Source organism: Mercenaria mercenaria, chromosome 7 (assembly GCF_021730395.1).
Source record: "Mercenaria mercenaria strain notata chromosome 7, MADL_Memer_1, whole genome shotgun sequence".
In the NCBI taxonomy this organism is placed as follows: Eukaryota; Metazoa; Mollusca; class Bivalvia; order Venerida; family Veneridae; genus Mercenaria; species Mercenaria mercenaria.
Window position 1 is genome coordinate 73282156 of NC_069367.1, and position 27363 is coordinate 73309518.

Here is a 27363-nt window from a genome sequence, read left to right on the forward strand (position 1 = left end):
TAAAATCAAAAGGGGTCATCTACTCTGCATGACCAATCATCCTATGAAGTTTCAACATTCTGGGTCAAGTCATTCTTCCATGTTCACCGCCATCTGAATACATCTGCGGATGTCTCTAAATTGCTTTTTGTACTTTTAGCATGTGTAAATGTTGAGTTCTGCTCAATCCGGGGCTAGAGGGCATGGACAGTAGCATGCATTTACACTACTGTCCATGAACAGGCTCAATCAAACCGAGCCTGCAACATTTTCGTTTTTGTCCTGTTGAGCGACCTGTGAAGTTTCCACTTGTCTCTATCTATTTATTGATCGGAAATGGTTTTCCACGTTCAGGTCCCTGTGACCTTGACCTTCGACGGAGTGACCCAAAATCAATAGGGGTCATCTACTTTGCATGACCAATAATCCCATGAAGTTTCAACATTTTGGGTCAAGTTGTTCTCGAGTTATTGATCGGAAATGGTTTTCCATGTTCAGGCCCCTGTGACGTCGACCTTTGACGGAGTGACCCCAAAAACAGTAGGGGTCGTCTCCTCCATAAGCCCTACCAACCTATGAAGTTGAAGGTTCTAGGTCAAATGTTTCTCCAAGTTATTGCTCGGAAATGAAGTGTGACATACGGATGGACGGACAGGGCAAAAACAATATGTCTCCCCACAGTGGGGAGACATAATTCATTAAGTAATGACAAAGATATAGTAAAAAGTCACCAAAATCAATCTGAAAATCTAAGTAAATGGGGGTATAACTCATGAAATATTGGTGCAAGAGTTATGGACCTTGTGTCACATCATGTGGGGGATGATATGAAACAACTACTACTTTTAGTTTGAATCAAATCCATTCAGTAATAACTGAGATGGTGGGAAAGTGCATCAAAGCATTTACCTGAAATTCTAAGTAAAAAGGGGAGATAATACATGAAATATTGGTGAGAGAGTTATGACCCTTGTGTTAAATGATGTAGTGATGATGAGGAATAACTATTTCAAGTTTGAAACAAATCCATTGAGTTGTTACAATGATAAAGAAAGTGCATCAAACTTGAACCAAGGTGCCGACGCAGGACACATAAGCTGGGTGGAGTAGGACAGCTCTCCATACTTCATACAGTAAAGCTAAAAAGTATTTGTAGATATCTGTCCATTACAGCCATGCATGAACAGTACCTAAATCAGAGTATACTTATGTAAAGTGAGGTAATAAATAGAACAAACTAAAATCAAATTATGTTTAAAGTTTACTTACAGAAATCTGATGGACAAAACACAAAGACAATATACTATTTGCATCACGACAGCATAAAGTATAACAAGTTTCAACTACATTTAATTTTACTTCTTAAAAGTTTCAAGCCACATTATAACAAGACTGAGACATTCATATTTTATGGGTGCCTGAGGAAGACTTTGGTAGAATCATCAAACTTTTGTAAACAATGTGAAGGGGTTCTTCACATGAAAGAATTCTACATGTATATTTCAAATACAGCCCAACTTGCTCAAGAGGCCACCTGTTCTCATGCCAGTAACAATAACCATTTGGCCACACAATTACCATAGTAAATGCTGAATGTTTTTTTTTTTTCTAGCTGTATTTATTTCCATGATTATATTTACAAACAGAGTAGTACATTTAAGTTAACAAAGTTTGATAAAAACATACATCAATCAAAATACATGTTTTACAAAGAAAATATTAGTTTAAACATATTTATTCCCAAAATGAAGTGGATATATTGATATAAGTCTTATAGAATTCTTCTCCTTAAAGAAAATATTGATGGAATGGACTGGAAAACAAGTTACTTAAAACATTTAAATTCCACTTCATAAAACTTCACAGATACATCCATAAACCATAATATAACATCATCACAGTGAAAAATTTTAAGAAAGAAAAAAATGTTAAAGTTATAAAAAATATAAAGTTATCAAAAATTGATAGAAAAATGTAAATAATTATATAAAAACACCAACCATAATAATAATAATAATAATAATAATAATAACAACTTTATTTAAAGAGGATAACATATTTGGCTACAGCCAGTCTAACTTATGGTCCTCTAACATAATAATGTAAAAAATCATCCTAATATATACAGTGAATTGAAAGACATGAATAAAAATAATGTATTATGAACAAATTAGTTCTTATGTAGTACTATGAACAGAGATTAAGATAAGATAAAATTATGTACAAGCGGTGAAAAAATAAATGTTATTTGTAATCCGCGCACTAAAACCCTAAAAACTCTTTTGTGAGAAAAATATGGGAAAGCGTTGGATTACATTTAAGGAAATAATACTGTTATTATGTCACATATGTAATAACAGATATAGACTAAAGTAAACATAATTACACTTGATATAAAAATGCGAACATTGCAAGTCTGTTACTCTTATTGATAAGACATGAAGGGAGTTAAAAATGAATAAGAAAGAAAAAACGATAACAAATAAGAAGAAAAATATTTTTTTTGGACAAAACTGTCATATGAATTATAAATAACTAATTAGATAAGAAGAGAATTAAAATGAAAGCAGTGCCACAAGTAAAGTTAAAAAAAAAAAAAAAAAAAAAAAAAAAAAACATCAAGAGAAGAACATTATTGTTCTGATTTTGAAATTTGTGAAATGAAACTGTCATCTGTCCAATACTCCACCCACTTCAGTTCATGTAATCATTGGTTGAAAAATGATGCCAATTTTGGAATGACATCTACCTCCAGTATCCTCTTTACATTTGTAACCTTTGATAGGCCTTCAGTTTTTCATAGATTAGAACATCTTTTATTTTCAGTTTCGGGCCCTCTTGGGCATGACAATTTTGATATATACACAAAGTTTCAAACACTACAAATCAACAGAAAAAAAATATAATAGTAATAATAAACAGTAATGTAATACTGGCAGAAAATTGTAATATAATATTATCACTAGTTATATAACAGAATATAATATTATGACTAGTAAAATATTATATCATGGCTAGTAATACCAAGGAATCATATACATTAAAGACATGAGGAAAACTATGAGAATGGAATGATTTAATAGGATTCACTGCTATATCTAAGACAAAAACAGTCATATATAAATCTGGCTAACAGGTATAAAATGGACACATCATTACTTAGAAGAAATATAAGTTTGTTCATACCAGAATCTGATAGTAGCGAAAAGTTTTTACACTATGGCGTTTTACTGAATCTGCCTACTTCTATTTCTAGTTAATGAGCATTAATTCTATATTTGGCAAAACAGGATCTATTTTTTTCCATCATCTATGACACTTGAAACACAACTGACAAATAGACGTCCAGATTTCAGCAAAGGAGAAAATAGATCCTGAAGCATTTCCCTTCAAACTGTAGAAAAAGTTAAAAAAATCACCAATAATTAAATTCTTGACTTCTGGCTATGATAAGTAATTCAGAACATTTACTCTCTAAAATTTCACAAATATTTTTTCTTTGACTATGAACAACTTCCATTAGATTTTACTGAACTACTCAGTACTGAAAAACACACTATAAACAAAGAATTAACACTTTCTTTAGATTTAGAAATTGACTAAAATTAAACCTTGCTTTTGTAATGAAGTTGAAAGAATTTGCCTGAACCATCACACAGGTTATTATATGTGAAAACTAGCTGCCTCAAAGTTTGTAATTTTCAGGGGTAAATCCGGAATTTTGGTTTGGTTGGTGTGCTAAAGTGTTAGTGGGGTGAGGGGCATGCCCACTCTGAGTATGTTTAGTAAGAACACCCATAAATGTTGCAATCTAATGTATATTTGACATGCATACAGAACAAATACTTGAAACAATGTGAAACACATTGTATGATACACACCCTAAATATGCTTGACAGAATAATATTACAGTTTAAGGCATAAGTAAGCAGCCAAAAAAACACCCTAGACAAAATATGGATTGTTTCCTGTTATAATAATAACATCTTTATCTATAGATTGTAGCAAATGAAGATAAAGATCAGTGAAAAGTACAAATGATACTTCTTACTTTTAAATGTGGCCTTCTAAACAACAGCAACCACCAAATAAAATTTACACTATCACATATGCTAATTAATATCACATTCATTCTTAGACAAATACCCCTTAAAATAGATATACAATTTCCATTTAGGCAATCAATTAGTGACATAATATATACATGCATAATTATATTATAATGGCATAGTTATAATTCAGTTGATATAAACAAAGAGATTCTTAAGGCAGTCAAATGCAAGATATATTTAATATATTTCTAGTATTTAAAAGATGTTTAACTTAGAACCTGTTGAGCAAATTTCATTTGGTATTGAATTCCAAACATTTGCACCATTGTAACAAAAAGTTTTTTTACCATAATTTGTATGATGTCAAGGTACAACTATGTCATTATGAGCAGTAGGTCTTATAGACTGTATGTTTCATTCCTGGAAAAGGTTAAAATTTCAGAGATATATGAAGGTGCTAAATTGTTGCAAGCTTTGTAAATAAGACAGCTTGTGTGAACGTTACATCTTTCATTAAATGACATCCACCCAAGTTCTTCTCGCATATCTTATGTTCTTGTTTGGAACGTTTTATTCAAAACAACTTTTTGCAGCACTACCTTAAATTTTCATTATTTTCTTTGAAGAACTCTTATTTTCTTGACACCATACAATACAACAATAATCAAATATTGACATTACATAATTATGCATTATAGAATAATTTTTTCCATTTCATCTGTCATATAGTACAATATACGCCTCAACAATGCTATTTTTGAGTCAAGTTTAGTGCAAACTGTTTCAATTTAAACATTACATGACAATGTGTTGTCTATATAAACACCACGTAATTTCTGCACCTTGACATTTTATGTTACTTGCTTGGAAATACATAAAAATAGTTCTTACAATTGTTACTTTTTTGTTTAGTAAACAAAACCATGCATTTTGTTTTCTTTGGATGAAGTGGCATATATTGTTTAAATTGCACCATTGTTGCACAACATCTAAATTCTGCTGGAGTTTAGTTTGCACTTTATCTAAATCATAATCTGATTTTTAGTACAGTCATCAGCATAGAGGTCTATATTGCCACTCTGAAGCTAAAGCGATATCATTGATATGTCGTAAAAATAAAAGAGGGTCAAGAATTGAACCTTGAGGAACTCCAGAGGTTACAAGCATACTTTTAGATTTGGAGTTTCTTGCTTTTATCATTTGAGTTAAGTTTCATAGATATGATTTAAAAAATTCAAAACTTATCTAAAAATTTCAATTTCAAATTTATGCAGTAAAATCACCAAGATCAAAAGCTTTTCATAGATCTAAAAATATAAAACAGTTCCAACATATTTACCAGAATCTATATTTGAAAGCCATGCTTCTATTAGTCTACCGGTAGTTAGTGCTGTATGACATGAATCCTGATTGAGTTTTGTGAATGATGTTTTCTTTAAGAAGAAATGGAAATTTTAGGCTAAATAGATATTGGCCTGTAGTTATTTGTTCTAGTGGTACAGGTCGGAAACTGGTGTCGGAAAAGAGCAGACCTCCAGAGGGTTCCAAGCGCAGGAAGGTCGCTACATCCTTGTAGTTTGGTAGTGTGGCACTAAGACCAACAAGTTGTACATCTTCTTGTGTAGTTTTCATGTTTCTGAAAGGTTGATATTTACAAGTTTTAAAATTCATTCATTTTTTTTAATGAGATATTTTCTTAAAAATGTCTGCAAATTTTCAGCTTTTATATCAACTTTCTGCTTAGAAGTCTGCTATATATAATGCTTATCAGTCACACTTTTTACATGAATCTCAAACATGTAATCATTTGCAGCACCTGAATTCTATTTTGCCACTTCTTTTATAGAACAATCAGTGTTACCAGTTGGAGTAACATACCTGTCAATAAGAGATTCTAAAACTGGTCCTCTTTCTTTCATCAGACAATAAATGAACCTCATCCTGAAACAAAAGTTGGTATTCAATTATCATTAAACCTTAAGCCTGCTGGCGGCAAGTTGTTTCGACTTTGCGACCAGTGCAGAGCAAGATCAGCCTGCACATCTGTGCAGTCTGATCATGGTCTGCACTGTTCGCCATTCAGTCATTATCTTTTTGGTAAACATCCCTTTTAACAGTTAATGGTACTGTCCAAACTGAAAGATGGACCAGTTCATTATAGAAATTTAGCAAGCTAAGGGTTAATCAAGTACAATTACAAAAATTGCTTGTTTTGACCAATACAACTAATTTCTGAAACACTGATAGGTAGCTTTAAAATTTTATGGATAGGATCAATGTGACCATTATTTGTTTGAGTGGATTTAATTTCATCTACTGAAAAACAAGCAAATCCATGAATGTTACAATGAATATCAGACAAAAGAAAGCAATTGTTTTCCAACAATGCTTCCCGCTGTACTTCTCACTGCAAGAAATCGTAGTAGTATTTTATAAGACCTACATATTTTTGCAGCTGCTGAAATCTTACAGAAGAAAACTACATAACAAAACGTGAAAAACTCCATCTAAAGTTTATTTCTCATGATATAATATTCCGGTGCACAATGTTTGGTTGAACAACAACTAGTCTAATTAAAATTTTGCCTAATGGTCAAATACGTCAGCTGGTCTAGTAAGACAATTGGTCTTTTCCTTCTTTATAGATGAAACAGTTCGTCGATTTCTTTTTTCTGTCCAAAAGATTATCAGATTTGTCTAAATGTCACAGATCAATTTTGTTTACCATATAATGAAGTCCGATTTTATTATTATAAGCTTGTATTTGTGAACAATGTTCATCCCATTATGTTACCTGTTGAGCGATGTTCACCCATTTCGGCCCGTGTTATAGATTTGCTTTAGGTCAGTATATTATGTTTTTGAGTGAAATAGAACTGTTTTTTCGAGTCGTTTTATTAGTTTCGATTACCATGACAACAAAGCCAGATTTTTTTTCTAAGTTCAAGGGGAGAAAAAAAAGCAAGTTTCAATGGATTTTCTTACTGTACGTTGCTGAAAAGGCACTAGGAAAGGAAAAAAGATTAGCACTATTTATATTTGGACTACTTGTGACTAGACCTGCAGAGGCTCACATTTGATTTGGTAGTGATAAGCCTACAGCTCAATTAAAGTGAAACAGGGATCATCCTATGTCAAAATTTTAGGGAGAAGTGACTTCTCCCTCCATAGAATTTAGGGAGAAGTTGAGGAATTTAAGGAGAAGAATCATCATATAGCATTCAGTTTCCTGCCTATATAATATCCACTTTCTGTGGGTCTAGCTGTAACTTATAAACAGTAATTATTTAAGTAAACTGATTCTTGCATTATCATTTTCATGAATTTCTAAATAAAGTATAAACTTATTTTAATAATAATGCAAAAGTCGCCTTTAAATTTTTATCCGAAATTTACATGTCCGAAACTCGTAAATTTAACAGGTGCACAACCAAAATGCCGTAAAAATTTTCATTCATGTTTCGATTCTAGTGCTTTTATAATGCCCGATTTTTGCATCAACTTGTTCGATTTATACATTTAATTAATTTATTTTTTTCGAAAATAATATCAAACTCGTAGATAATGGCGATCTTTTTACAATATTTTGTACGACAGTACTGACGTCCGCGAAATCATTTTTTTATCCACAGTACACGAGCAATTCATTTACAGAAATTGACCGTAATCATGGTAATTAAAATAATTTTTGAAGTAATCTTTAATAAAATGAAAGAATAATATACAATTGTTGCATAAGATCATGCTCTCGTTAAGATAGGCTTTTTACACGCCGATTAAAAAAATTTTCAAAATGGCGGCAGCTTACAATATTATTGACACTGTTGGATATTAACGCTACGATTGGCTGAAGTTTGACAGGCGAGTAGGTGGGGTTGACTAAGGATTTATTGATAATTTAATCTAGAACATGCATCAAGTTTTACAACTTTAAGTAAACAGATAATAACTCGCTGAAAAACTCGGCGATTTGGATTTCGCCCGGAGGCAATAAATAGGCGAAGTGGCCGACTTTAAAGCGACAATATCGCTCAAATCGCCTTGTAGGATGATCCCTGAGAGGAAGTAGTATGACACATTGTTGTGTCTATTTTTGACCAAATTTTGACCCTTTTTCGACGAAATAATTATTTAGACTAATTAACACGGTTGCCCTTGTGTCACAGTAGACAAAATTATCATGTAGACCAAATCTTAATTAAAGTGTCTTTTGACCAAACATCATGGAAGTATAATATTCAGCCATGTATGTCTAAATACAATACTGTTGATAAAATAATAGAGTTACATGACAGAACAAACAGATGATTTAACAATCTGTACACTTCAATGATATGAGATACATTATTTGGTTACCATGGAAACTTACAAAGATCATTAATCTGACAAGTTGTATATAAGTTCTCTCCCCTCCTTTCCTAGAGATGATATCCCACTTCTCCGGCGTGCACACTATCTGTGTGGCATTTATCTGTTCCTTGGTCACCTAAACCTCCTCAACCTTCATACTGTATCACTTCAGTCTCTTTAATGTAAATTTGCAAATTTTAAATCATATGTATTATACAAAGTTTGTAATGGAGTGAAAACATTTTGTTTTTGACAGAATATTAACCCTTACCCTGCTATAACGAACTTGTCCATTTTTCAATTTGGACAGTTACAATCATTATCTGTTGAAGGGGCGCTTACAAAAGATACTGACTGAAGTGCTTACAAAAAAGATACTGACTGAATAGCAGACAGTGCAGACCATGATCAGACTGTACGGATGTGCAGACTGATCTTGGTCTGTACTGGTCGCACAGGCAATATCATTTGCTGTCAGCAGACTAAGAGTTAAAATAGTTTCTTTGAAAAGGTTCTGGAAATGAGAATTTTCATAGATCTCTGTAACAGCACATTTAGCATGCCCAAGGATTTAAACTTTAATTTTTTTACTTTATCAATGCAGCCATTAAGCAGGTTAGTTATGGAATAACCTGAGCTGCACCATGAGAAAACCAACATAGTGGCTTTGCGCATCCGTGCAGTCTGGTCAGGATCCATACTGTTCACTTTCAAAGCCTACTGCAATTAGAGAAACTGTTAGCAAACAGCATGGATCCTGAACAGACTGCGCGGAAGCGCAGGCTGGTCTGAATCAATGCTGGTTGCAAGTCACTATGTTGGTTTTCTCATGGCGTGGCTCAGCTATGTTTTAAATCATCTTCAAAATTCTATGAAAGTCTTCTCACTCAGTGATGAAAGACTACTGTATTTCTGTGTAGTTCCAATAAGGCATTAGTAGTAGGAATTGGATGCCTTTCACAGGGACAAATACTGTAAATTCATCCTCATTCAAGGGGAGCAACTCTTTGTGGATTACACTGTTGCATTAATTCATGTAGTTCCACTGAATTTTACATCTTTTGCATTAAACCAATTTAAGCAGGTTTTTTGCTCATAGAAATTTTATGTAACTTAACTCAATTTTTTCTTCTTTATGCACTAAACTCTAACAAAAATTTTATGTCACTAACTCGAACAAATTTTTCAATGGTTTCAAATCTTTCCTGCAAAAATTATATGTCACTAAACTCGATCAAATTTTTCAATGGTTTCAAATCTTTCCTGCAAAAATTTTATGTCACTAAACTTGAACAAATTTTTCAATGGTTTCAAATCTTTCCTGCAAAAATTTTATGTCACTAAACTCGATCAAATTTTTCAATGGTTTCAAATCTTTCCTGCAAAAAATTCATCCATTATATTCCCCTTATGTTATATTACTGCCATGTTATAAACAAGGGGGTCATGATGACCCTGAATCGCTTACCCGAGTAATATGACCCACATGTTTAAAATGACAAAATGATGCTAAAATATTAGAAAGTAGGTCAGTAGGTCACATTCATGGTCACTGAAAGTCAGTTGTACAAACTGTACAAGTCATCCAAATTTCAAGGCTGTATCTAAAAAAAACCCAAGAAAGTAGGTCAGTAGGTCAAGGTAACAGTCAAGTGACCTCTAATCCCTTGGGGTCATCAGGTAATTATGATTAAACAGTGTAGGAAATATGACCTGATAATTTCTGAAGTATTTATTCCTATATATCTCATAACAAGTGACCCCCAAGGCAGGGCCTCTTTTCATCCCAGGGGCATAATTTGAACAATTTTGTTAGTGGATCTGAATTTATTTTATCAGTCTTTAAACATTTGTGATATCATACAATATGCATGTACAGTCAAACTTGCTTTATACGAACTCATCCGGACCTAAGAAATATGTTTGTATCAAACAAAATTCGTATTAATGTATGACAGACAATTTGTCCGAGCAAGTTGGGCAGTATCACCAATATCATCGGTGAATAGATTCTGATATATGAAAGCAGTTAATAGTTTTAAACTGATTAAGTTAATCTATTCAGATAACAGTGAAATTACTCAATAAAAGTCATACTTTAACAGATAAAACTGTATTAATTTAAATTTTAATGGGCGGTCGAGGTCCAAGAGCGCCAAATTATATCCACCGCCAACACTGAACTTTGTACTAATATTATAACAATCATTCTAAGAGGGATAAAAGTTTGTATATTTTATAAGACACAGCCTACCTGACCTTTGATCAAGTGACCTCAAAATAAATAGGGGTCATCTACTCTGCATGTCCAATCATCCTATTAAGTTTCAACATTCTAGGTCAAGTGGTTCTCAAGTTATTTCCAAAAAATGATTTTATATGAACAGGCCCCTGTGACCTTGACCTTTAATTGACTGACCCCAAAATCAATAGGGGTCATCTATTCTGCATGTTCAATCATCCTATGAAGTTTCCACATTCTGGGTCAAGTGGTTCTCAAGTTATTGATCGGAACTGGTTATCAATGTTCAGGCCTCTGTGACCTTGACCTTTAACGGAGTGACCCCAAAAACGATAGGGGTCATTTACACTGCATGAACAACCATCCTATGAAGTTTCAACATTCTGGGTCGAGAGGTTCTCAAGTTATTGATTGGAAATGGTTTTCCATGTTTAGGCCCCTGAGGCCTTGACCTTTAACAGAGTGATCCTAAAATCGTTAGGGGTCATCTACTCTGCATGACCAATCATCCTATGAAGTTTTAACATTCTGGGTCAAGTGGTTCTCAAGTTACTGACCAGAAATGGTTTTCAATGTTCAGGCCCCTGTGACCTTGACCTTTCACAGAGTGACCCCAAATCGTTAGAGGTCATCTACTCTGCATGATCAATCATTCCATTAAGTTTCAACATTCTGGGTCAAGTGGTTCTCATGTTACTGACCGGAAATGGTTTTCAATGTTCAGGCCCCTGTGACCTTGACCTTTAATGGAGTGACCCAAAATCAATAGGGGTCATCAACTTTGCATGCACAATCATCCTATGAAGTTTCAACATTCTGGGTCAAGTGGTTCTCTAGTTTTTGATCGGAAATGGTTTTCAATGTTCAGGCCCCTGTGACCTTGACCTTTGACGGAGTAATCCCAAAACCAATAGGAGTCACCTATTCTTCATGGCTAATCATCCTATGAAGTTTCAAAATTCTGGGTCAAGTGGTTCTCTAGTTATTGATCGGAAATGGTTTTCAATGTTCAGGCCCCTGTGACCTTGACCTTTGACGGAGTGACCCCAAAAACAATAGGGGTCGTCCACTCCAGCAGCCCTACAACCCTATGAAGTTTGAAGGGTCTAGGTCAAATGGTTCTCCAGTTATAGCTCGGAAATGAAGTGTGACGTACGGACGGACAGGGCAAAAACAATATGTCTCTTTGGGGAGACATAACTACTCCATTGTCCAATTACCACGCAGCACAAGGTTGACCATGTTATTGTTTTCAACACATTTTATATCGGCCCGACTTCTAAAATTAATTCGTATCAAAAGATGGAAAAGTATAATATTTAAGCTTATTGGGACTTCCAAAATGTGTTCATATCTACCGATTATTCGTATGAAGCGAGTTCACTATTACCGAAATAGTTTTACAAAGAAAAAGGAGGACTCGGCCGGGGAATTCAGACGTTTTTCGTTTAATCCGAAAATTCGTATGAAGCGAGTTCGTATTAAGTGGACTTGACTGTATCTGACAATTCTTTTGCATTAAAGTGTTTTTTCTGCAATAATCCAGTTATAATAATTATTGGGGATTAGATATTTATCAATGGCTAGACAGGTAGGACTAAGTACAAGAGTGAGTAATTAAATAAGAAGTTTCAGAAAACCATCAGTAACATGCTTGAAAATGATCAGATCAAGACTTAGGTTTTACATTCGGTCTTAAATTATATATATAAGCAATCAACTTTAACTTTTTTAATTGTTTTTCATAATTTGAAATTTTAGGTACTATCTCTATTTTATGGCCAGTCTTTGACAATATTCTATTTTGCAACCCAGTAAATTGAGAGGAAAAACCGGGCTTTACACCTGCTATGTTTCTGATACTATTTTCACAGGCCTATTTTTTGGACTTCCTATTTTCCAACCTGTTTATTATCAAGACTTCAGAATCTGCATACCTTCACAGTAAAAGAAAATTTGAGCCGTGCCATGAGAAAACCAACATAATGGCTTTGCGACCAGCATGGATCCAGACCAGCCTGCGCATCAGCACAGTCTGGTCTGGATCCATGCTGTTCGCTTTCAAAGCCTATTGCTGACCAGACTGCACGGATGTGCAGGCTGGTATGGATCCATGCTGGTCGCAAAGCCACTAAGTTGGTTTTCTCAGGAGCGGCTCATTCTAATAGCAGAGCTACCGGTGCCAACAGCGTCGCATTACGGTTAGACGTATGAAAAAGAAAAAGAATAGAAAGATCTGTGTATACGATCGAGTTGAAAATCCGTGGTACTTTTTGGAATCGGTGTTGTTCGGATTTTTTCAAGTACACTATGCACATAGTAATTAATCAGTAAAGACGTCAGTAGACGCTTACTGTTTACGGTTGACAAAAGCGTCTCGCTTACTGCTTTGAATATTGAATAAAAATGTAAATGAGCATTTGATAATAAGAAATTAGTGCTAAATACATTTTCTAAAAAGAAAAACGAAATAAAATACAATATTTTCATTTTGAAAAGACTTTTGTCAGGCTGCCATTACTGAACTTAGTTATATATAATTATGTTTGCGCCGATGACGTCATTACTCCACAGTGGTGTAGTGGTTAGCGAGTTCGTGTTGAAATCCAGAGGTCGTGAGTTCGAACCTCACTTGGACCAGATTTTTTTTTTTTTTTAATTTCTTTTTTATTTCATTTTTTTTTTGTATTACTATGAGTTTTGAAAATATTGTATAAGTAAAGTCATGCATGTGAAATTAACAAGTGTTTATAGTCTGGTTCAAATGTCAGGTTCCAATGTAGTGTCTGTGCAGTAGTCAGTAGACATAACTTTGAGCATTGAACCGTGAAAAGCAAATAATGCTCTTCTCCCCATTCACATATATTTCATCGGTTAGCTTTAAACTCACTGACCAGTTTATCAAAAAAAAAAAAAAAAAACCAACAAAAAAAAAAGCTAAAACTATTGGCGATGAATTAACAATAAACATTAAAAAGGTTCGTACTGCCATCCCTATTCTCTAGTGCTAAAACATTAACCATAAAAAGCCATAGATTGTTAACTTAGAAGTTCAGTAAATAAACGGGTTTTCAAGAATTTCGGCAAACACTGTTTTTCTCTAGGTAAAATTCTGTCATGTAAATGATTGTAATTTTCCCATACCAGGTGTCTATTTTAGCAGTATTTTTGACTGAAAGTTGGACACATTCTTTTTTCCAAAAAGAACCAAAATTTGACAATAATGACATTTAAAAGAATTACAATAGTCATTTCCAGGATTTCGTAAATTCTGTTAACTTTGGAATTGAAACATTAACATTTTACATCAAGTCCTCATTGCCAAACATTCACACGCAAAGAGAAAGAATTCCTTTGGCTATTGGCCTAAGGAGATTCTGTTAGGTTTGAAATTTTCAAGGTTGAAGCTTTTCAATTTGATGGAGTTATCATTTGTGACTGGTTTCCAGATTGATAATAATTTATGTAAAAAATTTTATGCAGTGCGTTTAATAAGAATAACAGAAATTATTCAAATACGTTTTTTTCTTTATCTTGGTGCCGATTTTAATCTATATCGAACTTTCTTTTGATTATATATAGAATATCTTTCGAGTTTTCACATGTCAAGAATTAATCTTGATGCAGTCTAAAACGTGCATTCAGAAATCATGAATTATCATTAATACTTATAATTTTAATAGATCTAATAGACTATAAACTTCCTAAACAAATCCATAATTCCAGATAATTCCAACACCACTCTTAATTTTTAAGGGCACTGGTGAATTTTCAAGGGAGCTCTGCCTTTTAGGTAGCGCCTAATTTCATATTATGCCATTGGGTGGACATCTATAAAAGGATACAATGGATATACATTTTATCGCTTAAAGGTCCAATACTAAGGAAAGTGAACATTTTAATTTCTTTTAAAAAGCACAGAAACTATTTCATTTTATTGGAAAATGAAAGTTGGTATGTAGAAATTCGAAATAAATCGCAGTATATGTACAATTATTTTTCTACGAAGTATGAAGAAAGTTAAAAAGACCTGGGGGGTCATTCTGTCGATTCATTGAAATTTAAACATAATACACATACATTTCTTTGAGTTCCAAAGACCTTCTGTAAATTTTGACCTGCCAATCTTCATTATTTAGTGTCTTGCAGAAGTCTATGCACTGGCTATGAAAAAAATTGCCAACTCACTTTCCCTTAGTAATGGACCTTTAAACAAAGAAATCATAGTTTTTCTTTGTTTGTTCTGGGTTTAATGTCATTTTTTAACAGTATTTCAGTTAGTTAACAGCGGGCAGTTAACCTAACCAGTGTTCCTGGATTCTGTACCAGTACAAACCTGTTCTCCGCAAGTAACTGCAAACTTTCACACATGATGAAGGATTTCAGACACAAAGTATTTTATCAAATCGTTACCGAGATCATGCCAGTTTTCCACTACTAAGAAGAACTTCTCATGCAGAAAAAGTTTCTTATTTAGCATATTACACTTACATTTTTAAAGTTATTAAATTATCAGGCCAAAAGAGGCATTTTCTTCACATGCATATTATTTTTGTTACTTGCAATTTTTATTGGTTTTCAAGGCACTCCATCATAATTTAGGTCATATGGCAATTTGTCTAGACTTTAATGGTAAAGACACCACACTGCTTTAGGCACAGGCCCACACCAGGGTAGAACCACCTACCTTTGAAAGTCAGCTAGATGACTTCCTCACATAAAGAATTCTGCAGCCAATGCTTGTTTTGGACAAACATCAGTCAAGTGCAAGTGATTCACAGTCAGTGACCTTAAATTACTATTCACCAATGGAGGCCCCGCGCCCCCTACCCGCCCCAGTTGAACTAATCTTTAATCATGCACTTACTGTAGGAACACAGAGAAGAACATTTTGATCTGTTTCCATAGCTGCTTTGAACAAGCAACTCTGTGTTCTTTATAATGATTTGAAACCCTCAAAAGCTGGCTGTGCATACTTTGGTAATCTGTCTATATTCACCAATGACTGAAGTACAGAAAATATTTTATTTTTTCTATTTCAGCAAAAGAGCAACTTAATAATTTACATGCAGGAATCATAACTTGACCATAACAGAAAAATTGGGAAGCACAATTTATTGATAGCAGAACCGCTGCAAACACCACCCTCCCAAACAGACTGGGAAAATGACAATTTATGTCCTGTATTTGATGCTGAAAAACACTGACTGAGGGCAAGAACACACAAAAAGGAACATCTAAATATTTATATATTTAAATGTGGAGCTGCTTCATTGCGATTCAGTAAACCAGTACTGTGAAATCATTAATATACGTGGGGGATTAATTTTCGTGGATTTCGTGGTTTAGTCAATTCACGAAATTTAATCCCAACGAACAAGTAATGTTCCCATTCATTTTATGTTCACAAGTTGAAATCCACAAATTCATATCCCCACGAAATTGCCATTTTGACCAAAACCATGAAATTTCGTACCCATGAAATTAAATGATTTCACAGTAATTCAAAATCAAAAGTCACATAATATGTATTCTTTATTAGTCCCCTACTGGTTGAAAACCAATTTCGGGGACTATAGGAATGCGCTTTTCCGTCATTCTGTCATTCCGTCCGCAAATTCTTGCCCAGTCCATAACTCTGTCATCCATGGAGGGATTTTAATATTAATTGGCACAAATATTCCCCATGATGAGACGACCTGTCAAGTGCAAGACCCGGACCCCTATCTCAAAGGTCAAGGTCACAAATGGAGGTCAAAGGTCAACAGGGCTTTTCTCCTGTCCGGTCCATAACTCTCCCATCCATGAAGGGATTTTAATATTACTTTGCACAAATGTACCTCATAATAAGACGATGTGTCATGCCCAACTTTCAGACCCCTAGCTCAAAGGTTAAGGTCACACTTTGCAGTCAAATGTTAGCATGGCATGAACAGGGTTTGCTTCGTGTCCGGTCCATAACTCTGTCATTCATTAAGGGATTTTAATATCACTTGGCACAAATGTTACCCATGAGGAGACGACTTGTCATGCGCAAGACCCGGACCCCTACCTCAAAGGTCAAGGTCACAATTGGATGTCAAATGTCAACAGGGCTTTTCTCCTGTCCGGTCCATAACTCTACCATCCATGAAGGGATTTTAGTATTACTTGGCACAACTATACCTCATAATAAGACGATGTGTCATGACCAACTTTCAGACCCCTAGCTCAAAGGTCAAGGTCACACTTAGCAGTCTAATGTTAACATGGCATGAACAGGGTCTGCTTCGTGTCCGGTCCATAATTCTGTCATTCATTAAAGTATTTTAATATGGCACAAATGTTCCCCATGAGGAGACGGCGTGTCATGCGCAAGACCCAGACCCCTAATTCAAAGGTCAAGGTCACAATTGGAGGTCAAATGTCAACAGGGCTTTTTCCTGTCCGGTCCATAACTCTGCCATCCATGAAGGGATTTTAATATTACTTGGCAAAAATGTTCCCCATGATGAGATGACGTGTCATGCGCAACACCCAGAACCCTGGCTTAAAGGTCAAGGTCACACAAGATCAAAAGTCAATAGGATTTTTTACCTGTCCGGTCTATAACTTTGTCATGCAAGGCATGATTTAAATATCAGTTGGCACAAATATTTCCCTGGATGAGACAACATGTCATGCGCAAAACCTGGGCCCTAAGTCTAAGGTCAAGGTCACACTTAGAGGCCAAAGGTCAGTTACAAAAATGACTATATCTGGAGCATTTCTTCTTCATGCATGAAGAGATTTTGATGAAACTTGGCACAAATGTTCACATCACTATGAGACGGATTGTTGTGCGCAAGGACCAGGTCTCTAGGTTTAAGGTCAAGGTCATACTTAGAGGTCAAATTTAAGAAATACTTTGTCCAGAGCATTTCTTCGCCATGCATGGAGCTATTTTGATGTAACTTGGCACAAATGTTCACTGCCATGAGGCACCCTTTTTTAAGAATTACCTCCCTTTGTTGTTACTATAAATAGATTATATTGTTACTTTTTTATTACTGGCCGTAGGGAAAAATTGAGACCACTTTTCTTCCGTTATAATTTTTTTTTATTGATTTCCCTTTGTTGTTACTATAGATAACTTATATGATAACCTTTTCATAATTGGCCAAAATAAATACATATGAAAACAACTATAGGTTTTTCAAGTACGCAAATTTTAATCCAAGTGTTTTGTTTTAACATATTGTATATATAGTACAATATTGTTTATACATCATTGACATATATCAATTCATTATGTTATACTGCAGTAGAAACAATAAGGTGCCTTCCGGTAGGGGACTTTGTATTGCATGGCAATACTTCATTCACTTGTTTTTACTAATGTCTACAAAATTTAAATCCAATATCAAGACAAGGTCATGATGACCCTGAATCGCTCACCTGAGTAATATGAGCCCCATGTTTAAAATGCCAAACTGATGCTAAAATATTAGGAAGTAGGTCACATTCATGGTCACTAATAGTCAGTTTTAAGATCAGTGTGCAAAACTGTACAAGTCATCCAAATTTCAAAGCTGTATCTTAAACTAGAATGTGTCTGTAGGACACAGGGTGTGCCCCCCACTGGTACATTTATCACAAACAAGGGGAAATAATTCAAATGTTTGCAGTCTTATAGCCTCAAAAAACAAGAGCTGTCTCCATAGGATGACACATGCCCCCAATGGCACTTTAAATGAATAGTCATGGCCGATGTTAGAGTTTAGGACCTTTGACCTACAGAGCTGGGTTTTGCGCGCGACACGTCGTCTAACTGTGTCACACATTCATGCGTAGTTATTTTAAAATCCATGCATGAATGACAAAGATATGGACCAGACATGCCCATCAATGCACTATCATGAAAAATGACCTTTAACGTCTAAGTGTGACCTTGACCTTTGAGCTACGGACCTGGGTCTTGCATGCGACACGTCGTCTTACTGTGGTACACATTCATGCCAAGTTATTTGAAAATCCATCCATCGATGACAAAGATATGGACCGGACATGCCCATCAATGCACTATCCCTTAATTTCTAAGTTTGACCTTGACCTTTGAGCTACGGACCTGGGTCTTGCGCGCGACATGTCGTCTTACTGTGGTACACATTCATGCCAAGTTATCTGAAAATCCATCCATCGACGACAAAGATATGGACCGGACACGCCCATCAATGCACTATCCCTTAATGTCTAAGTGTGACCTTGACCTTTGAGCTACGGACCTGGGTCTTGCGCGCGACACGGTGTCTTACTGTGGTACACATTCATGCCAAGTTATTTGAAAATCAATTCATCTATGACAAAGATATGGACCGGACACGAAAAATGTGGACAGACCGACAGAGTGACAGACCGACAGACAGACGGTTAAAAAACTATATGCCTCCCTTCGGGGGCATAAAAATTATGAAAAGGATTCACTATTCTTTACCATGTACATTTTGAGCTATGAGCATGACAAACAAAAAATCCACTATTTTGGCTATTTCAAGGGCCATAACTCTGTAACAAATGCTAAAATTCTCAAGAAGAATGCCATGTGTGCAAGGTCACATTATGATAAAGACTCAAGCAAGGTTTCATGAATTTACATTAAATACTTTCTGAGTGAGGCACATAATTAGGTGAAAATGTGCATTTTTTGACTATTTCAGGGGCCATAACTCTAGAAATAGGGGGCAGACCCAGATGAAAAACAGTAGGTGTGTAAGCTCATATCATGATAAAGATTAATGCAAGGTTTCATCAATTTATATCAAATACTTTTTGAGCTAGGCGTGTCACAAGGTGAAAATGTGCATTTTTGACTATTTCAGGAGCCATAACTCTAGAAATAGGGCGCAGACCCAAACTGAAAATAGGAGATGCGCAAGTCCATATCAAGATTAAGACTTATGCAAGGTTTCATGAATCTATATCAAATACTTTTTGAGCTAGGCGTGTCACATGGTGAAAATGTGCATTTTTGACTATTTCAGGAGCCATAACTCTAAAAATAGGAGGTGAAGCCAGACGAATAATAGGAGGTGCGTAAGTTCATATCATGATAAAGACTCATGCAAGGTTTCATCAATTTATATCAAAAACTTTTTGAGCTAGGCGTGTCACAAGGTGAAAATGTGCATTTTTGACTATTTCATGGGCCATAACTCTAGAAATAGGGGGCGGACCCAGATGAAAAATAGGAGGTGCGCAAGTTCATATCATGATTAAGACTCATACAAGGTTTCAGGAATCTATATCAAATACTTTTTGAGCTAGGCGTGTCACAAGGTGAAAATGTGCATTTTTGACCATTTCAGGGGCCATAACTCTAAAATTAGGGAGCGGAGCCATACGAAAAATGGAAGGTGCGCAAGTTCATATCATGATAAAGACCCATGCAAGGTTTCATCAATTTACATCAAATACTTTTTGAGCTAGGCACGTCACGACCTTCAGATGGATGCACGGACGGACGGATGCATGGACAAGAGCAAATCTATATGCCCCCACCACTCATGGGGGAGGGGGGGCACAAAAACAACAGAGTAGGTCAATAGGTCAAGGTCACAGTCAAGTGACCACTAATTGCTTGGTGTCATGAGGTATTTATAATTAACCAGTCTAGGAAATATGATCTGATATTTTTTTTAAGTATTTATTCATATATAAATAATAACTCGTATAACAAGTAACCCCAGGGTGGGGCCTCTTTTCACCCCAGGGGCATAACTTGAACAATTTGTTACAGATTCACTAGGCAATGCTACACACCAAATTTCAAAGGCCTAGGCTTTGAATTTTAAGACAAAAAGATTTTCTTTCCTTATATAAGTCTATGTTAAATTTGGCACCACAAGGGCAGAGCCTCTTTTCACCTAAGGGGCATAATTTGAACAATTTTGGTAGAGGACCACAAGGCAATGCAACACACCAAATATCAAAGTACAGGCCTTGCAGTTTCCGGCTATGCTACATACCAAATATCAAAGGCCTACTAGGTCCTGTGGTTTTAGACAAGAAGATTTTTAAAGTTTTTTTCTAAACAAGTCTATGTAAAACTTGTGACTCCAGGGGCAGGGCCATTTTTTTTAACCCAGGGTCATTATTAGAACAATTTTGGTACAGGACCAAAAGGCAATGCTACATACCAAATATCAAAAGCCTAGGTCCTGTGGTTTTAGACAAGAAGGTTTTTAAAGGTTTTTCCTATATAAGTCTATGTAAAACTTGTGACCCCCGGGGCAGGGCCTCTTTTTACCCTAGGGTAATTATTTGAACAATTTTGGTCCAGGACCAAAAGGCAATGCTACACACCAAATATCAAAGGCCTAGGTCCTGTGGTTGTAGACAAGAAGATTTTTTAAGTTTTTTCTAGGGATGGCAACAAATAGCAATTTGGTATTCGAATATGCAGTCAACCTTCCAAACGCATATTCGAATATTTGGTCAAATGATCAACAAATCAACTCAGAATCTTATGAATTTATTATACCCTAAGTAGCGATCTGCATTAATTCCACTTTCGTTCATATCGGAAGTAATTCAGACATTGACGAATTAAGACTGACTAGTTGTTTTGATCTCTTGGTGATCTTTTTGAATATAAGATATTTGTTATCTGCCTTCATTTACATATTATTTAATATATATGTTTTATTTATCTTCTACATGAATGTAGCCTCTGTAAGATTCTTTCCACACAAAAGTCATATTAAATGTAGCCGACTTCCTATTGGATGATCGCGTGAAATACTTTAACAAGAGGGCCATGATGGCCCTATATCGCTCACCTGTTATCATTGCACTTAAGGACAAGTCTTCAAGGTCAAAAGATCATAATAGAAATCAATCAAAAGAATTATGAGAAAATATAGTTGAAATTTTCTTTAAGTAACTTTAAAAACAAGATTTGAAAACTTTTTGTAGAGGTCCACTAGGCAATGCTACATGTCAAATATCTAAGCTCTTCTGGTTTATTTTAGAAAATTTTGAAGATTTTCTATGTACAATCAAGTAACCCCATGGGGCAGGGTCAATTTGACCCCAGGGGTCATGATTTGAATAAACTTTGTAAAAGTCTAATAGGCAATGCTACATGTCAAATATCTAAGATCTAGGCCTTCTGGTTTATTTTTAGAATTTTTTTTAAGATTTTCCTATGTAAAATCAAGTGACCCCCTAGGGCGGAGTCAATTTGACCCCGGGGACAAGGTTTGAACAAATTTTGTAGAGGTCCACTAGGCAATGCTACATGTCAAATATCTAGTCTCTAGGCCTTCTAGTTTATTTTTAGAAAATTTTTGAAGATTTTCCTATGTAAAATCAAGTGACCCCTGGGGCTGGGTCAATTTTGACCCAGGGGTCATGATATGAACAAATTTGTAGAGGTCCACTAGGTAATGCTACATGTGAAATATCTAAGCTCTAGGCCTTCTGGTTTATTTTTAGAAAACTTGTGAAGATTTTCTTATGTAAAGTCAAGTGACCCCTAGGGCGGGGTCAATTTTGACCCCCGGGTCATAATTTGAAACAACTTTAGTAGAGGTCCAATAGGCAATGCTACATGTCAAATATCTAAGCTCTAGGGCTTCTGGTTTTTGAGAAGAAGATTTTTTAAATATTTTCCTATGTAAAATCAAGTGACCCCTGGGGCGGGGTCAATTTTGACCCCGGGGGCCATGATTTGAACAAATTTTGTAGAGGTCCACTAGGCAATGCTACATGTGAAATATCTAAGCTCTAGGCCTTCTGGTTTATTTTTAGAAATTTTTTGAAGATTTTCCTATGTAAAATCAAGTGACCCCTGGGCGGGTCAATTTTGACCCCAGGGTCATGATTTGAACAATTTTAGTAGAGGTCCACTAGCAATGCTACATGTCAAATATCTAAGCTCTAAGGTTTCTGGTTTTTGAGAAGAAGATTTTTTAAGATTTTCTTATGTAAAATCAAGTGACCCCTGGGGCGGGGTCAATTTTGACCCCGGGGTCATGATTTGAACAAACTTGGTAGAGGTCCACTAGGCAATGCTTCACACCAAATATCTAAGCTCTAGGGCTTCTGGTTTTTGAGAAGAAGATTTTTAAAGTTTTTCCTTTCGGTTGCCATGGCAACCAGTGTTCTGCATGGAATTCAATTCTTTGAACAATTTTGAAAGGGGGCCATCCAAGGAACATCCCTGTGAAGTTTCATCAAAATTGGCCTGTTGGTTTAGGAGGAGATGTTGTTTAAAGGAAAGTGTGGACGGACGTACAACGGACGGACGGACGCCGGACGGTGAGCGATCACAATACCTCACCCTGAGCACTTTGTGCTCAGGTGAGCTAAAAACACAGGTGGCATTGCTTGCATTTTGACAATAGATTCACACAATAGCATGAACAATATTTTCAATTAAACAAGGTGTTTTAGACTGTGGAGGTTGGGGGGGAGTCTAATAAAAGATTTATTTTGCTTAACTTTACTCTTTGTCTGAATACTGAGTAAATTCTACTATTTTTACCATATGAAATGCATTTATTGTCAAGTGGATGATCGTTTTACATAAAAAATAATATTCATCACATTTGACTTGTTTTCAACACTTTCAGCATTTTCTTTTTTTACTCAAATACATCTGAAATTGAATTTGATTGAAATCCGAGTCATTAGTTCAAGTGCTGTCTGATGATTTTTACATATATGCAGTTACCACCTACCGAAAACAAGGCGATTTGTAATATATATACATCAATTTGGGACCAATAAAATTTTCTAAAGGTAAGCAATTAGTGGTACTTACTACAGGGTATGATGTCATCACAAAGCGAGGTATAATCTTGGCATGCTAATATACAAAATGACACGTCTGACAGCGACAGAAGCCATTTTCATGTGTATTTATAACTAAGGCGGATTTTAGCAATTAAGATAAATGAACATACTGGTTCTTCCATTTGTTTTTTTTTATTTATTTCTTATCTTATACATTTTCCCGAATATTCGAAAAGTGAAACAGTACTGGAACAGTCATGAAGGAATATTCGAATATTCGTTGCCATCCCTAGTTTTTTCCTATATAAGTCTCTGTAAAAACTGTGACCCCGCCAGGACGGGGCCTCTTTTCACCCCAGGGGCACAATTTGAACAATCTTCATACAGGACCATGAGATGATGTCACACGCCAAATATCAAGGCTCTACGCCTTGAGGTTTTGGACAAGAAGATTTTTCCTTTTGGTTGCCATGGAGTTCTGCATGGAATTAAATTCTTTGAACAATTTTGAAAGGGGGCCACCCAAGGATCATTCCCGTGAAATTTGGAGTAATTCTGCCTTGTGGTTTTCTAGAAGATTTTTTTAGGAAATGTTGACAGACGGACGGCGCATGCCAGACATTGAGCAGTCACAAAAGCTCACCATCAGCCTTTGGCTCAGGTGAACTAAAAATTATAACAGTATTGCATAGTACCTCATCTGAATCGAAGGGTTGTGATTAGTGCTGGAACATGTACTTCCTCATATCCTTTCTTCTGTTTCCTGAACGAACCGTCGGCAATTGATACTTCTTGTTTGCCATTAAGTAACTGAAATGTGTGAAGGACAAGTCCTCAAGGTCAAATTTACTCACAAACCAAAGCTAGCTTCTGGAAATATTTAGTAAATACATGTGTAAAGGTAAAATACATATTTTGAAAATACACTCTGAATGATCTATACAGGTAAAGTTTGCATTCTGAAACTATATTTGTCAGACCCAAAGTCCATTCAGTAATAATAGAGATAGAGTGAAAGTGCATCAAAACTTTAATCTGAAATTCTAAGTAAAAGGCTGGTACTGTGCAGACAAGGTCAAGATAGCTTTCAGGGGCCATAACTCTGGAACCCATAATGGGATCTAGCTAGTTCAAGAAAGGAAACAAGATCTTCTGGTAATACAAGTTGTGTGCAAGTTTGGTAAAATAAAATCATAACGAAAGCTGCTACTGTGCAGACAAGCAATTGTTGATGCAAAAAACAGCAAATTCTGGCCCTTTAAGGAACAATAACTCTAGAACCCACGATGGGATCTGGCCAGTTTTCGAAAGGAACCGAGATATCATGCCAATACAAGTTTTGTACAAGTTTGATCAAAAGTGCTTGCAAAATGTGGTCTTTATTGTGTTCACAAGAAATTGTGGACGGCTGGCCGGACAGACAGATGAATGACGGACGCAGGGCGATCACAAAAGCTCACCCTGTCACTATGTGACAGGTGGGCTAAAAAAAATTTAACCAAGGTGGGGATGTAGAGGGCGATGCCAACACCGGGTCGAGTAGGATAGCTCTCCTTATACTTAGTTTAGTCGAGCTAAAAAAACATTTTGGCCTTTGACTTCCAAGTGCGACCTTGACCTTTCAGCTTTAAGTCTGGGTTTTGCACATGACACATGGTAACATTCACGGGAATATTTGTGTTAACTGATATATTAATCCTATTTTGCATGACAAAGTTACAGACCAGACAAGAAAAAAAATTCTATTAAATTTTGAAGTGTAACCTTGACCTATAAGCTAGGGTTCTTGGTGTTGCATATAACGTCATCTCGTCAAGGTAAACATTTATGTCCAGTAATATTGTAATCCCTTGATGGATAGTTATTGACCGGACAGGAAAACAAGAGCTGTCCATAAGACAGCCAAGCTCGACTATTCAAAATATTGTCACAGAAGCAGGAAATTATTACTCAAAAGAGTTTTGAGTTCGAAAGGGGACATAATTTGACCAAAATGCATATCAGATTTATGGGACTTGATGCTATCAACTAGTTTTATAACCCCGAAGAAACATGTTAAGTTTTAATTCAATATCTGCATTTAGTCTTGCATGTAAAACTTTAACCAGAATTTTCTAAGTCCAAAAGGGGGCATAATTTGCTCAAAATACATGTTAAGAGTTATGGAACTTGACCCAGTGAGGTTGGTAATTGACCCAGAAAAAGAATAAATAAGTTTCAAAGCTATATGCCTTTTGGTAATAGCTGTATGTACTTGCACGCAAAACTTTAACCAGGATTTTCTAAGTCCAAAAGGGGGCATAATTTGCCCAAAATACATGTCAGAGTTATGGGACTTGACCCAGTGAGGTAGGTAACTGATCTTGAAAAAGAAAAAATAAGTTTCAAACCTATATGCCTTTAAATGATAGCTGTATGTACTTGCACGCAAAACTTTAACCAGAATTTTCTAAGTCCAAAAGGGGGCATAATTTGGCCAAAATGAAGGTCAGAGTTATGGGACTTGGTGCTATCAACTAGTTTTATAACCCTGAAGACACATGTGAAGTTTCAATTCAATATCTGCATTAGTTTTGGAGATAGTAACTTGCATGTAAAACTTTAACCAGAATTTTCTAAGTCCAAAAGAGGGCATAATTTGCTCAAAATACATGTTAGAGTTATGGAACTTGACCCAGTGAGGTTGGTAATTGACCTAGAAAAAGAATAAATAAGTTTCAAAGCTATATGCCTTTTGGTAATAGCTGTATGTACTTGCACGCAAAACTTTAACCAGGATTTTCTAAGTCCAAAAGGGGGCATAATTTGGCCAAAATGAAGGTCAGAGTTATGGGACTTGGTGCTATCAACTAGTTTTATAACCCTGAAGACACATGTGAAGTTTCAATTCAATATCTGCATTAGTTTTGGAGATAGTAACTTGCATGTAAAACTTTAACCAGAATTTTCTAAGTCCAAAAGGGGGCATAATTTGCTCAAAAACATGTAGAGTTATGGAACTTGACCCAGTGAGGTTGGTAAATTGACCTGAAACAGAATAAATGAGTCAAGCTATCCAAAATACTAGCATATGTACAGTGCTAAAAAAAATTAACCAAGGTGGGACGTACGACGATCCAACACCAGGGTGAGTAGGATAGCTTGCTATTCTTGTATTAGTCGAGCTAAAAAACCTTTGGCCTTTGACCTCCCAAGTGACCTTGACCTTTCAGCTTAGGGTTGTGAAATACGGGTACCATACGAATATTTGTAATTCTTAATTTTGCAATGACAAGTTATGACAGCAGAACAAAATCTATTTTAGATGTAATTCATTGACTGCAGTGTGAGCTTAAGTCACTCTCAAGTAATTTGTGTAATTGTAATCCGAATATATATTAGGAAGAAACATTATAACAGAAGTTATTAAATATTGTCACAAGCAGGAAATTTTTACTCACTAGAGTTTCGAGTTCGAAAGACATATGACTAAAAGCATACTTTGAGTTTTAGGATGATGCTATCAATAGTTATATAAGACAAAAATGTCAACATTTTTTAATATTATTAGTCTCATGTAAATAACCCAGATTTTAAGTCAAGATAAAATACAGTTTCAGATTATGAACTATGAGTGAATTACCAAAAGTATTATAATATTTAAAGCGTTATTTTTTGTACATACGTGTTTCAGTTTCAAAAATTTGATTTTTAATAATAAGGTATAATTTGCCAATAATCTTTTCTTGGGGGGAGGTAGAACTGACTTGAAAAAAAATAAGTTCAAATCTAACCTTTAGACACCCCTGTATGATTGACGAACTTTACTTTTAAGTCCAGGGGTGCATAATGCAAATGATGTGTCAATCATGGGAACTTTGTTCAATATATTAAACTCCTTAGACACAATGACAAGTTCATATCCAAATCTGCAATTTTTTGGAAAGAACTTGCATGGAAAATTTACCAAAATAGGATTATAATCCAAAGAGGCATAATTGATCA

General features: G+C 35.4%; 1 long non-coding RNA gene across 1 annotated transcript; it reads right to left on the reverse strand.

The window, feature by feature from the left end:
• Window positions 1-1227: 1227 nt before the first annotated feature.
• Window positions 1228-24210, reverse strand: LOC128558660 (uncharacterized). The gene is made up of 5 exons (XR_008371785.1): window positions 24075-24210; window positions 15491-15628; window positions 8401-8556; window positions 5910-5972; window positions 1228-5667 (listed from the first exon to the last, which is right to left on the reverse strand). It is a non-coding gene; the product is annotated as an uncharacterized LOC128558660 (long non-coding RNA).
• Between the last annotated feature and the right edge of the window lie 3153 nt (window positions 24211-27363).